This window comes from Drosophila albomicans, unplaced genomic scaffold, assembly GCF_009650485.2.
Source record: "Drosophila albomicans strain 15112-1751.03 unplaced genomic scaffold, ASM965048v2 utg000077l_pilon, whole genome shotgun sequence".
Taxonomy (NCBI): Eukaryota; Metazoa; Arthropoda; class Insecta; order Diptera; family Drosophilidae; genus Drosophila; species Drosophila albomicans.
The window spans coordinates 1-15,000 of record NW_026263500.1 but is presented as its reverse complement, the minus strand read 5'-3'; the positions used below and the strand labels follow the sequence as shown (position 1 = coordinate 15,000).

At 40.3% G+C, this 15,000-nt stretch overlaps 1 pseudogene; it reads left to right on the top strand.

Moving 5' to 3' along the window:
* Positions 1-8,086, top strand: part of LOC117577170 (large subunit ribosomal RNA) — a 9,220-nt pseudogene extending 1,134 nt beyond the window's left edge.
* Positions 8,087-15,000: the final 6,914 nt, after the last annotated feature.

Here is a 15,000-nt window from a genome sequence, read left to right as displayed (position 1 = left end):
TTCCTTCCGAAGTTTCCCTCAGGATAGCTGGTGCATTTAACTGTTGTATAAAATAATCTTATCTGGTAAAGCGAATGATTAGAGGCCTTAGGGTCGAAACGATCTTAACCTATTCTCAAACTTTAAATGGGTAAGAACCTTAACTTTCTTGATATGAAGTTTAAGGTTATGATATAATGTGCCCAGTGGGCCACTTTTGGTAAGCAGAACTGGCGCTGTGGGATGAACCAAACGTAATGTTACGGTGCCCAAATTAACAACTCATTCAGAAACCATGAAAGGCGTTGGTTGCTTAAAACAGCAGGACGGTGATCATGGAAGTCGAAATCCGCTAAGGAGTGTGTAACAACTCACCTGCCGAAGCAACTAGCCCTTAAAATGGATGGCGCTTAAGTTGTATACCTATACATTACCGCTAAAGTAGATGATTTATATTACTTGTAATATAAATTTTGAAACTTTAGTGAGTAGGAAGGTACAATGGTGTGCTTAGAAGTGTTTGGCGTAAGCCTGCATGGAGCCGTCATTGGTACAGATCTTGGTGGTAGTAGCAAATAATCGAATGAGACCTTGGAGGACTGAAGTGGAGAAGGGTTTCGTGTGAACAGTGGTTGATCACGAGTTAGTCGGTCCTAAGTTCAAGGCGAAAGCCGAAAATTTTCAAGTAAAAAAAAGTAACTAAAATTTATATTTTGTCATAATTAAAAAACTTGAATAATTTTGAACGAAAGGGAATACGGTTCCAATTCCGTAACCTGTTGAGTATCCGTTTGTTATTTAAATATGGGCCTCGTGCTCATCCTGGCAACAGGAACGACCATAAAGAAGCCGTCGAGAGATATCGGAAGAGTTTTCTTTTCTGTTTTATAGCCGTACTACCATGGAAGTCTTTCGCAGAGAGATATGGTAGATGGGCTAGAAGAGCATGACATATACTGTTGTGTCGATATTTTCTCCTCGGACCTTGAAAATTTATGGTGGGGACACGCAAACTTCTCAACAGGCCGTACCAATATCCGCAGCTGGTCTCCAAGGTGAAGAGTCTCTAGTCGATAGAATAATGTAGGTAAGGGAAGTCGGCAAATTAGATCCGTAACTTCGGGATAAGGATTGGCTCTGAAGATTGAGATAGTCGGGCTTGATTGGGAAACAATAACATGGTTTATGTGCTCGTTCTGGGTAAATAGAGTTTCTATCATTTATGGTAGTTTCTTGTTCCCCGGATAGTTTAGTTACGTAGCCAATTGTGGAACTTTCTTGCTAAAATTTTTTAAGAATACTAGTTGGGCAACCAGCTAGTTCTTTTAAATTATAACGATTATCAATTAACAATCAATTCAGAACTGGCACGGACTTGGGGAATCCGACTGTCTAATTAAGTGATGGCCCTAGCGGGTGTTGACACAATGTGATTTCTGCCCAGTGCTCTGAATGTCAAAGTGAAGAAATTCAAGTAAGCGCGGGTCAACGGCGGGAGTAACTATGACTCTCTTAAGGTAGCCAAATGCCTCGTCATCTAATTAGTGACGCGCATGAATGGATTAACGAGATCCTACTGTCCCTATCTACTCAGTCTGGTTTCAACTGTCGAGCTGAACAGACGTGTTAGCGGGTGCCTGGCATTTCGTAGTGTTTTTGCGTAACAGTTATTTGTTATCTCTTAGTTAGCGGTAAAGTTTCGCGGTGTGGCGCTTTGTGCTCCTCATTCTGCTGTGTGCGTGTGAGCAGCGTGGGAAAATCCGTCGCGCGTCGTTGAAGTGTGTGCGTGCGTGTGCTTATTTTAAGCGCTATTAAAGTAGCTTAGTTTCGAAGTGACCTACTTTCTGGTGAGTACAGTTGAGTATTTTAAGACTTGCAAAAAAGTTTTAGATGCCAGCGTGGGCAAGCGCGCCGTTGGTGTGGGAGTGGTGCTCGTCTCGACGGACGACCTCCTTCGGTGGCTTGACGGGAGTAGCGGAAGGCGGGTCGGCGTCAGCAAGGAAGCTGAAGAAGGCAGCTTTTTAGCTTCTTTTTGCTGATGCTGGGTTAGGTGCTGTGTGTGATGGGAGCCGCTTAGTGGTGTGTCAGCGCTGGCTACTAGCGTCGTGTTTAAGCGTGGCTGAGGCAGAATCTGGTTTCGGCAGATTGACCCCGCCATGTTGCTCATTTGGGGAGTATGTCTGAGAGTTAGGCTGCTGAAAAGGCAGGCAGAGGCGATATGGTTTCCTCCATTGAGCAAGCCAGGGTCATGATGCGCAAGGGAAGCCCAGCTTAGAGCCGAAACACTGACACGCGCGCTCCACGTAATCCGACCGTGCCTCACCACCCGCTCGTCTGTTCGACTCAGCATTCCGTGGAAAGCAAGGCACTCAGCGCCCGCTCGGTCTAGTGTACAGTCTCGATCCCACCGCGCGCAAACTGCGAGATGCTTCTGCTCATTCGTTCGCAGCCATGACGGACACTGCAGCGCTCTCCGGAGGCACTGTTCGGAGCAAGGCTCAGCGCTCCATGCCGCGGTAGCGGCCCTCCAATGGCCTTTCGAGTGCCAGCGCCGGTTAGCGGGGGTGCCTCCGCTGCGTGCACCCGGTTGCCAAACGGCGGTTCCAGTCGGCAGCGCCGTCTTACCCGGAGACGCACGAGACCTAAGCCAGTTGAGACATGGTCCCTCGTGGTCCGCAGCAGAGACTGCGAAGACCTTCAAGGAAGTGTTGATCAGAGTGGTGGAAGGAGTAGGGTCCAACCTGGTGTACGGTGTGCACGAGGTATTTCGTCCTCTTCGGGATGGTGGTGCGATTTATTCGCACTCCATCCGTTTGCAGAGCGGAGATTGATCGCAGGAAACGCGACATTTAAAGAGGTGGGCGCTGGAAAGTGAGTGGTGAATGTCAAACTGCAAGGGCCTAAATTGTTGGGTGACTGGGCGTTCAGCTCGCAGATTACTCCTGACGAATTCATGAGTGACTATTTCGAGATAACCTCAAGCGACGCATTGTCTCTTGAGGCCTTTCAGAAAGGCGTCCGTTATGGTGAGCAAGCCATGGCCTGTGACTGGTGGGTCAGCGTCGCGCAATGTTGTGTTGGAGGCGATGGCATGGCCATGCAAACTCTGCTCGATGTTGGCCGCTGCTACATCAAGTGGTTTTCATCCGCTTGCAGAACTTTGACCCGGTCTGAGGCTGCTTCCGTTTGCCTGGGCTTCGACCACAAGGTAGCGGACTGCAGGGCCAAGCACGATGTCTGTCGGCGCTGTGGCGTCAAGTGGCCATCGGGTAGCTAAAGTGTACCCAATGCACTTAGTTGCCGAATTGTGCTTTTAAAGGGGCAGCCTTCGCGAGCATCTATTGATGCATGTCTCTGCTTGCCCGATATATAGTGCGATTGTCGCGAGGGCCCAACGCTAGACATGTAATATGGCTAGCAAAAGTCCTTCAGTTGAACTGCCAGCGGTCATATGCAGTTATGTGCGATGTGGGGCGAAAAATGATGTAGTGAGAGAGGGCAGTTGTAGTGGCCCTGCTGCAGGAGCCGCTAATGCAACCGATGGTTCGTACGTGGCTTACCCGCGCACATGCGCGTGGTTCACTGACAGCAGGGCCAAGGCTTGCGGTGGTGGTGAAATGATGTTGGTAATGAATCACTCTGATAGTGTTCCCCGACGGGGGTGTGGTGTGTGCCTTAAATGGCATTTTGGCAGGGCGTTGTTAGTTGTGATGTGTAGTTGCGCGTTCGGGGAACCCCTCGAGCCGTATATAGCGTACATGGATTGAGGTGCTACTACTGGCAAGTAGCGATGGCCGATTCATCCTTGTAATCTGATGCGAAATGCGTCGTCCCCCCGTGTGGTTCAAGTAAGATGCCCTAGACACTCGCTGGGTATACAGACCACAAGAACCGGGGTGAAACGCTAAGCCGAGTGGGCCTGTCCAAGATGTTCGGGTCGTTAATAACAACCCAGCGTGTGGTATACCTTTGATGGTGCCAACGGGAAAAGTGCATTGACGTCACCATAAGGTGAATGAAGCACAGCAATGCTGTGTGTCTTGCATTTGAGTGGAGTGTTTTAAGGTGGGGTCGGTATAAGTGATCAACAATCCAATTGAGATTGTGTTTGCATATACTCCCACACGAATGAAAGTGTTGGGGTAATTCGTGGAGCACTTGTGGTGTGAATGGGCCAATATCGGGCCTGTTTAAGTATTGTGAGGCGGCAACAGCAAGTTCCGCTAGCACCTTCAGTCAATGAAAGTGTTGAGAAGGCAGATCTGTGTTGAATAGGTGGATGACGGGGTGTGAAATGATAGCATGCCTTCGGAGACACCGCAACAGGTGAATCTTAAAGCATGTTAAGTGGTGGGACGAAGTGAGTTGAGTGCTAAGCGTAAGGATACTTCGAACCTCTGCCGGAAACGTTTCCCAAAGAGCGAGAATATCCAATGCCGATAAGCGTGCTCAAGCTAAGGCGAGAGTAGTAAAGTAGGTGTATGAATGAGTAGCAACGAAATGCTTTGTAGCGTGTGAAAGAAGCGGAATCGCGCGTGATTTTGTAGATCGCAATAAGCATGATCCCTGGGGTCGTGTTTATAAATAGCGAGAGGGAAACGCAGGGAGCTTAGTGTTACGCAACTTACATTCGAGGCCTTCAGCTAACGGCATGGAAAGGATTGTATGTGCTTTGCCTGAATGTGTTCTTCGCGAGAGGACGAGAACAGGAGGCTCCACTGACATGTGGGAAGCAACTGTTGAACCGCCTCCGTTAAAGCTGAATTGGGGGCGGCTTTTAAGAGGTATAAAGTCGAGAAAAGTCCGCCCCGGCATGGTGTTTCACTGGGGATGGTGTAAATGTGTTTGGAATTCGATTCCAGAGTATAATGTATCCATGTATGAAAGGTGTGTGAATGAGGATACTTTCCCAGTGAAATGACTGCAGCAAAGTGTAGTGGCTCTTGAAGTCGCGCGATAAGGATCAGGATAATCCTCGCATCTTTCGGCAATCAGTCTCCTTCCTGTGCTTGGAAAAGTGCTAGAAGAGATCTGATAGAAAGGCTGCTTGAGCTTAGCTTCGAGACCCGATGTGATAGACAATAGGCTTCCTCGAGGTAGATGTTACGCGGAGGGATGCATGGCATTATGATCAAGGACCTCGGTGGGCGTGCAGCAACTCCAGTACGTCTAGGCATTTTGTAGATTTTAGGGGTGCGTTTGCCCACCTTAGCTGGGCAAGTGTGTTAAGAAAATTGAGCGACTGTGGTGCGCAGTGAGCTACATGGAGGAGCGCTACTTCGTTCTGGCAGGCGTGCGACAGCAATAGGAAATGTGAGAGTGTCCACTGTGGATGTGGTTTCGTGGTTGTCCGCAAGGATCCATTGTGTCATTTATACTGGACCTTGTGCTCCTATTGCGGCACTCGAATTGCGCGCAATGTTGTGGTATGCGCGTGATCTGCTCTCTTTGAATTGAGGGGAGGCAATCGCGCCTCCGAGATTGGAAGGCCGGTGCTGGAGTGCTTGCGCCTTGTAGTCGATTGGGGCGACAGTGTCTGGCGTCGGTTTGGGCAGCCGGAATAAGAACGGCGGGGCAATGTTACTGCAAGGTTAAATGTCTGCCAGTCGGCCCTCAACAGTGTTAGCTAAACGACGTTACGCTTAAAGTTGTGACTGAGGTTCGAATACCTTGGCATTAGCTTCGGTGAGGGGATGTGCTTTATGCCGCATCTCACCGGTCTCAAGGGCGCGGTTGTTTAAGTGTGGTTGGCAACAGGCGGTGCCTCCGCACCATCATTGCGGAGTGATTGGGGCCATTAGCGTACGAAGCTGTGGCGTACCAAATAAATACAGCGCTAATGTTGTTGCGTGTTGCAGCTTACTGGGAATCGTGTGTGGTATGAGGGCAAGCAAAGACTTTGGTGGGCAGAAAAGAAAGTGCGCCAGCGTGGTTGATTCTTTAGGTTGTCTGCCCTGTGTGCCGCAACTGTTTCTACGGAAGCTTTGCAGGTATTGCTCTGTGCAGCCCCTCTTTGACTTGGTATAGTCAGGCGTAGAGCCTTGATGTTCCAGAGATTAAGAAGGCGGCTGCCATTGCTGCGGGATAGTGGTTATTTTTGAATAGGGACGTAAATAGCTTATGCAGAGGATAGCTGTAAGAAGTTATTGAAAGAGTGTGTTCTGTCTGACTGGCAAGGTCATTATGGGATGCAAGTGATGAATGGGCGGGTGACTCGCGACATTATTCGGATTGTCAAGTTCACTGCAGACCGTCATGGACTTCAGATTTAATCTGAGTCTTCCGGATTCTTGTGACTGGCCATGGTTCTTCCTCAGCATTTTTGCATCCGAGAAGCCTGTGCGAATAGTCGGAATGCCGCTGCGGTTTGGCAGCGGAGACTGCCAATGCATGTGTTGTGTATGCCACTGTATAGTCGAATTGACCGTAAGGTGGATGAGCTTAGGGATTAGGCAAAGACTGGTGGTGGGTTTGACGTAAGTCAATCACTCTCCACTAGTACTTGTGTAGGTAATTTGGAATGAGATTTTGCCCGATTGTAATTTGCGAGAACGGCGGATGAGCGTTCCTGGAGGCAGATGACTGAATTTGTGTGAATAATGTATGCATGAGGGGGAATGGGATGCTAGGTAGGCACAGGCGTGAATCGGGATGTATGAATGTGGGGTTTGCAATGAATCGGAGCGTATGTATGTTGTATGTTATGTTATCCAACCTGGGCACCAACCACCCGTAACTGTTTGGAGTTAAATTGGTAGTACCTTTGTGGTACGATTATTGAGTCTGTCCGTGCTGCGACCGTAGATGTCCACATGGCAGGTGCTCACGTTTAACCTACCAATTCCATTCCTATCTACTATCTAGCGAAACCACAGCCAGGGAACGGGCTTGGAAGTAATTAGCGGGGAAAGAAGGACCTATTTTGAGCTTGACTCTAATTGGCAGGTGTAAGGAGACATAAGAGAGGTAGTAATAATGGGAGATTATAAATTTAGGTTTAAGTATGACAATGAAATAGCCGCACTAGCTCTTTATTGTTTCCTTACTTATGATTAAATGGACGTGTATCAATTTCCTAGCCATTATACGGATATATTTATTATATGCTTTATGGTATTGGGTTTTGATGCAGCTTCTTGATCAAAGTATCCACGAGTTGTGTTATATAATCGCAAACAATTCATTAATGAGAGAGTGCATTTATGTGTTCTTAATTAAAAATTTGGTATAACTCCAATTACTAGGTATGATCCAATTCAAGGACATTGCCAGGTAGGGAGTTTGACTAGGGCGGTACATCTCTCAAATAATAACGGAGCGTGTCACAAGGCCAGCTCAGTGCGGACAGAAACACACATAGAGCAAAGGCAAATTGCTGACTTGATCTCGGTGTTCAGTACACACAAGGGACAGCAAAGCTCGGCCTATCGATCCTTTTGGTTTAAAGAGTTTTACAAGAGGTGTCAGAAAAGTTACCATAGGGATAATGCTTGTGCGGCCAAGCGTTCATAGCGAGGCGCTTTTTTGATCTTCGATGTCGGCCCTCTTCCTATCATTGTGAAGCAAAATTTCACAAGCGTTGGATTGTTCACCCATGCAAGGAACGTAGCTGGTTTAAATCCGTCGTGAGACAGGTTAGTTTTAAGGCGCTACTAATGACAAACGTTTGTTTGCGACAGCATTTCCTGCGTAGTACGAGAGGAACGCAGGTACGGACCAATGGCACAATGACTTGTTCGAGCGAACGTGGTATGACGCTACGTCCGTTGGATATCTAATGCTGAAGCGCCTCTAAGGTCGTATCCGTGCTGGACTGCAATGATAAATAAGGGCAATTTGCATTGTATGGCTTCTAACCATTAAAAGTTTATTATTCTTTAATAGACGACGATGATGTGATGCCAATGTTACATATAACATAGTACATTGGGAGGATCTTCGATCACCTGGTGCCGCGTCGCTAGTTATATATTAAAACATTATTTAATACAATGACAAAGCCTTGAATCAATTGTAAACGACTTTTATAACAGGCAAGGTGTTGTAAGTGGTTGAGCAGCTGCCATACTGCGATGCCCTGAAGCTTATCCTTTGCTTGACGATTCGATAAAATATATATGTTTAAGGCTCATATATAAAAAATATTATATATATATTTATATATATAAATATGCAAAATTGTATGCATATTTATTAATTATGTGTTAATACAATTACAGCATATAGAGAAAATTTATATATAATATATAAAATATATTATATATATTAAATAAACTAATATAGCTATGTGTACAAATATAGCTTGTGTATTTTAAATATGTCATTTAAATTTAGTATGCGTTAGTTATTATAATTTAATTGGTGAGCAAAAGGGAACGACCATTATATTAGTGGCGTGAAATTAATATATGCATAGTAAGTATATCTATGTATAAAAAATTACTTGCGTATTTTATATATGCATTTATTTATATGCGTTGGTTATATATGTTTTATTTGGTAGCAAAAGGAACGTCAATTATATTAGTGGCGAAAATTAAGAAAATATGCATAGTAATAACTATGTGTACAAAAATACTTGCGTATTTTATATATAGCATTTATTTATAGTATGCGTTGGTTATATATATTTATTTGGTAGCAAAAGGAAACGTCATCATATTAGTGGCGAAAATTAAGAATATGCATAGTATAACTATTATGTATACAAAATACTTGCATATTTTATATATGCATTTATTTATTATGCGTTGGTTATATATATTTATTTGGTAGCAAAAGGAACGCATTATATTAGTGGCGAAAATTAAGAATATGCATAGTATATCTATATACAAATACTTGCGTATTTTATATATGCATTATTCATTATTATGCGTTGGTTATATATATTTATTTGGTAGCAAAAGGAACGCCATTATATTAGTGGCGAAAATTAAGAAATATGCATAGTATATCTATGTGTACAAAATACTTGTATATTTTAAATATGCGTAGCGTTATATATATTTATTGGTTCATCATATAGTGCGAAAATTAAGAATATGCATAGGTATATGTGTAACAAAATATGCGTATTTTAATGCATTTATTTAGTATATTATATATGAAATTTGGTAGACAGAAGGAACGCCATCAAATTAGTGGCGAAAATTAAGAATATGCATGATATATCTGTAATAAAAATACTTGTGTATATTTTAAATGACATTTATTTATTAAGCGTATTTTGTACGCAATTATATACATGATGTATTTGGTGCAAAGAACGCCTATATATTAGTGGCGAAAATCAAGAATATGAGATATAGTTCTAGTGTAAAATACTTTGCGTATTTATACAATTATGAAATTATGCGATTGTTATATATACTTTATTAATAGCAGGAACGCCATTAATTTTATAATGCGTAAAATTTTGAATATAATAGAAAAAGATTTAAATTTGTATATGTAAAATATTTTTTATTGAACGTTATAGCCATATTAATTGTAGGGGCGCTAACGAGGAGCCATGAGTTCAACTTTGACAAAAAATTTCAACATATGATAAATTGAACAAAAAACTTTTTAAATATAACTTTTATACAGTTTATATAAAATTTGTAGCTAGTGGCATGTATTGTATATAATATGTTGGTTAATATATCTATGTGTACAAAATACAGTTAGTATTTTAAATAAACATTTATTATCTTACGCAATTAACCATGAAAATGGTAGCAGAAGGACGTATATATCTAGTGGCGAAACACTCAAAATAACTTGATATCCAGTTTATAATATTACATTTTGTATGTATCGATATGACCGATATTATGTATTATTAGTATGCTTTATATCATTGGTACCCAGAAAAGACGCCATCATATTAGTGGCACAATTAATACATGAAGATTACTAACACTATGACAAAAATTTCCGGTCTTTATGTGATACAAAACTTCTTGAAGTTTGTTAATTACTCATCTTATTGTATAATCGCGCGAATAAGTATCATGAATCTTAACTGAGTTCACGCCAGAAGGACGCTTCATGACTATTTTATTGGCTGAGCCATATGTATGAAGTGCACTGAGGATAGTTCACGTATGACAAAAAATTTCAACATATGAAAATTGAAGAAAAAAACTATTTTAAATATCATTTTATACAGTTTATTAATATAATGAGATAAGATTTTGAATTTAACTTGAGAAAAAAGATTTTTTGACTTGATTTTTGGTGTAAATTTTTTATTGAACTTCAAGCCATATGAATATGAGGTTCTACCGAGATATGAGTTCAACTTTGACAAAAAATTTCAAACATATGATCAAATTGAAGAAAAAACTTTTTAAATATCATTTTATACAGTTTTTAATATAATGAGATAAGATTTTGAATTTAACTTGAGAAAAAGATTTTTTGGACTTGGTGAATTTTTTATTGAACTGCAGCCATATGAATATGAGGTTCTACCGAGATATGAGTTCACTTTGACAAAAAATTTCAACATATGAAAATTGAAGAAAAATTTTTTATATATCATTTTATACAGTTTTTATTAATATAATGAGATAAGATTTTGAATTTAACTTGAGAAAAAAATTTTTGGACTTGGTGAATTTTTTTGGACCCTTGGTATATGAACTTCAGCCATATGATATGAGGTTCTACCGAGATATGAAGTTCAACATTGACAAAAAATTTCAACATATGATGAAATTGAAGAAAAAACTTTTTAAATATCATTTTATACTGTTTATTAATATAATGAGATAAGATTTTAATTTAACTTGCGAAAAAAATTTTTTTGGACTTGGTGAATTTTTTATTGAACTGCAGCCATATGATATGAGGTTCTAACGGATATGAGTTCAACTTTGAACAAAAATTTTCAACATATGCAAAATTGAAATTACGATAGTATATATCATTTTAATCATATTATTGATAATAAAATAATGAAGTTTTGAATTTTGTTTATTTAAAATTAGTGCCACATGGTACATTAGGTGGTGACTAGTAAGAATGAGCGGGTTGTACTTCAACGTGTCATAAAACCTATACGGGGTGGTGATGTTCGAGCAGACAAAAAATTTGAGAACATTTGAAAAGTGAAATATTTTTAATATGACTATGTAATATGGAATCTAATATGCCGCATAAGATCATTTTTAATTAACTTATGAAAAAAATCAATATAGGAACATATGAGTTAAAAAAGTGGTGAATTTACTGTTGCTATTATTATAGTGAACAAAAAAGATACATGCCCATATAAAAGCATTGACGTGTCACAAACCTATATAGGGGTGGTGACGCGGCATGTTCATATGAGATATATAATTTCAAGTGAAATATATTGACTATGTATATGGAGTGTAATGCGCGGCATAAGTCATATATAAATAATATATGAAAAAATCATATAGAAGGCAATATGATCATTTAAAAATAATGAAGTTTTACTGTTGTATTATTAAATTAGTGCAACACAAAAGATCGTTAGGTGGACCTTAGTAAAATGAGCTGGTTGTAGAAAAACGTGTCACAAAACCTATATAGGGGTGGTGAGGTCGGGCAGGCATGTCATATGAGAAAAATTTCACAAGTGAAATATATATGAACTATGTATATGGAGTGTATGCCGGCATAAGTCATATATAAATAATATATGAAAATAATCATATAGAAGGCAATATGATTAAAAAAGTTAAAAATAATGAAAGTTTTACTGTTGCATTATTAAATTAGTGGCAACATAAAGATACATTGGTGTATTAGCTTAGTAAATGAGCTGGTTGTAGAAAACGTGTCACAAAACCTATATAGGGGTGGTGAGGTGAGAGGCATGTCATATGAAGAAAAATTTCACAAGTGAAATATATATGACTATGTATATGGAGTTGTCTTGCCGGCATAAAGTCATATATAAATAATATATGAAAATAATCATATAGAAGGCAATATGATTAAAAAGTTAAAAATAATGAAGTTTTACTGTTGTATTATTAAATTAGTGCAACAAAAAGATACATTAGGTGGTAAACCTTAAGTAAAATAAGAGCATTGTAGAAAAACGTGTCACAAAACCTATATAGGGGTGGTGAGGTCGGGCAGGCATGTCATATGAGAAAAATTTCACAAGTGAAATATATATGACTATGTATATGGAGTGTAATGCCGGCATAAGTCATATATAAATAATATATGAAAATAATCATATAGAAGGCAATATGATTAAAAAGTTAAAAAAATAATGAAGTTTTACTGTTGTATTATTAAATTAGTGCAACATAAAGATACGTTAGGTGGTATACTTAGTAAAATGAGCTGGGTTGTAGAAAACGTGTCACAAAACCTATATAGGGGTGGTGATGTCGAGCAGGCATGTCATAATGAGAAAAATTTCACAAAGTGAAATATATATATGACTATGTATATGGAGTGAGTCTTGCCGGCATAAGTCATATATAAATAATATATGAAATAATCATATAGAAGGCAATATGATTAAAAAAGTTAAAAAATAATGAAGTTTTACTGTTGTATTATTAAATTAGTGCAACATAAAGATACATTAGGTGGTATACCTTAATAAAAATAAAAGAGGTTGTAGAAAACGTGTCACAAAACTATATAGGGGTGGTGATGTCGAGCAGGCATGTCATATGAGAAAAATTTCACAAGTGAAATATATATATGACTATGTATATGGAGTGAGTCTTGGCCGGCATAAGTCATATATAAATAATATATGAAATATCATATAGAAGGCAATATGATTAAAAAAAGTTAAAAATAATGAAGTTTTACTGTTGCATTATTAAATTAGTGCAACATAAAGATACATTAGGTGGTATACCTTAGTAAAATGAGCTGGTTGTAGAAAACGTGTCACAAAACCTATATAGGGGTGGTGATGTCGAGCAGGCATGTCATATGAGAAAATTTCACAAGTGAAAATAATATATGACTATGTATAATGGAGTGAGTCTTGCCGGCATAAGTCATATAATATATGAAATAATCATATAGAAGGCAAATAGTTAAAATATGAAGTTTTACTGTTGCATTATTAATTAGTGCAACATAAAGATACATTAGGTGGTATACCTTAGTAAAATGAGCTGGTTGTAGAAACGTGTCACAAACCTATATAGGGGTGGTGATGTCGAGCAGCATGTCATATGAGAAAAATTTCCAAGTGAAATATATATGACTATGTATATGGAGTGAGTCTTGCCGGCATAAGTCATATATAAAATAATATATGAAAATAATCATATAGAAAGGCAATATGATTAAAAAAGTTAAAAATAATGAAGTTTTACTGTTGTATTATTAAATTAGTGCAACAAAAAGATACGTTAGATGGTAATACTATAATAAAATAAGAGCATTGTGAAACGTGTCACAAACCTATACATTTTTTTTTTTTTTTTTTTTTTTTTTTTTTTCGTCAATAATTATTTATTTAAATCTGTCGGTACGGACAATAATTAAATTTTTTGAGGCAGCCTTGTCGATTAAATTCTCACAAGAGATGGTTGGTAGGGTTCTGGAGGGCTAATCATCATCCTCCATGGGCAGGTCGAGGGGGTGTTTTCTTTTAAGTCTTCTGACGGTTTGGCTGTTGTCCAAGATGTTGATGGCCAATGTGTTTGGGTGGTTATGGAGCCTGTTGATGTAATTCGTGCTCACTTTTCGAATTCATCTTCTACCCAGGGAACCCTGAGTACCTCGTGGATGGTGCTGTTGTCATGGTAAGGATGAGCGTTCGAGACCATTCTCAGAGCCTTGTTCTGCAGCCTTTGATTTGATTTGCAGTTTGATTTGCAGGCAGTGCCCCACAGCTGGATGCCATAAGTCCAGATTGGCTTAATGATGGTTTTGTAGACAAGCAGTTTAAGTTTGCTTTTAAGCTTCGAGCGTCTTCCAATGAGCCATTGGAATTGCTTCAACCTCTCTTCAGCCTGCTTTCTCTTCCTTAGGATGTGTGTGCGCCATGTTAACCGCCTGTCGAGCGTCATGCCAGGTATTTGGGCGTGGGATTTTCGGGAATATATTCCCATTGAGACTGACAGGCGGGCAATTGCCGTTGCGGAGTGCAAATGTGGTTTGCGTGGACTTCTCAGGGTTTACCGAGATGTTCCACCTCCGCAGCCAGGGCTCGATGGTGTTTAGCTGATTTTGAATTATTTCGACGCATCTGTGGGGTTCCTGCTGTGGCAAGGAAGGCTGTGTCATCAGCGTATGTGGCAACCAATAGGTTCTCGTTGAAAAATGTAGGCATGTCCGCTGTGTACAACGTGTACAATAGAGGGGCTAGGACGCTACCTTGTGGTACACCGGCTTCGATACCTTTTGTGGTAGATCGCGCATCTCCGCATCTGACATAAAAGCTTCTGTTGTCGAGGTAAGATTGCAGAAATGCATGGGGTTGAGGCAGGTTTCTCTTAAGCTTAAGCAGTAGCCCTGGGTGCCAGACTCTGTCGAAAGCTTGCTTCACGTCAAAGCATTAGGCGCAGCAGTAGTTCTTCTCCTCGAATGCGTCCAGTATCACTTTGACTAAACGGTGGCATTGTTTCCGGGGTGGAGTGAGAACGCCTGAAGCCAAACTGGTGATCCGGAATCAACCCGCTTCTTCCAGGCACTGGCAATACTCTGCGCAAAAAATACTCTTTCGAGATATTTTTGGAGGAGTATCGACAGCAACTTATGACGATAGAGCCAAGATTGGCTTCAGGTTTGCCAGGTTTGGGTATAAGAATTACCTCTGCTCGTTTCCAGATGGTTGGAAATGTCCTAGATGAAAGCACCTGCTGTACTATTGTTGGCGAGGAGTTTGTAGCAGGGAGGGGGGAAGAAGCTTAAACAGCCAGTGCTTCAATGCCTATCAGCGCCCGGGATTTATTCGTCTTTGAGTTCCCCTCGAGTCTCAAGTCTTGACCTCATCCACCTGGACCATAGCTTAGCTCTTCTTGTTGTTGTTGTGTTTTCATCTATAGTTGTACGGACGTTGCGTAGCCTGAG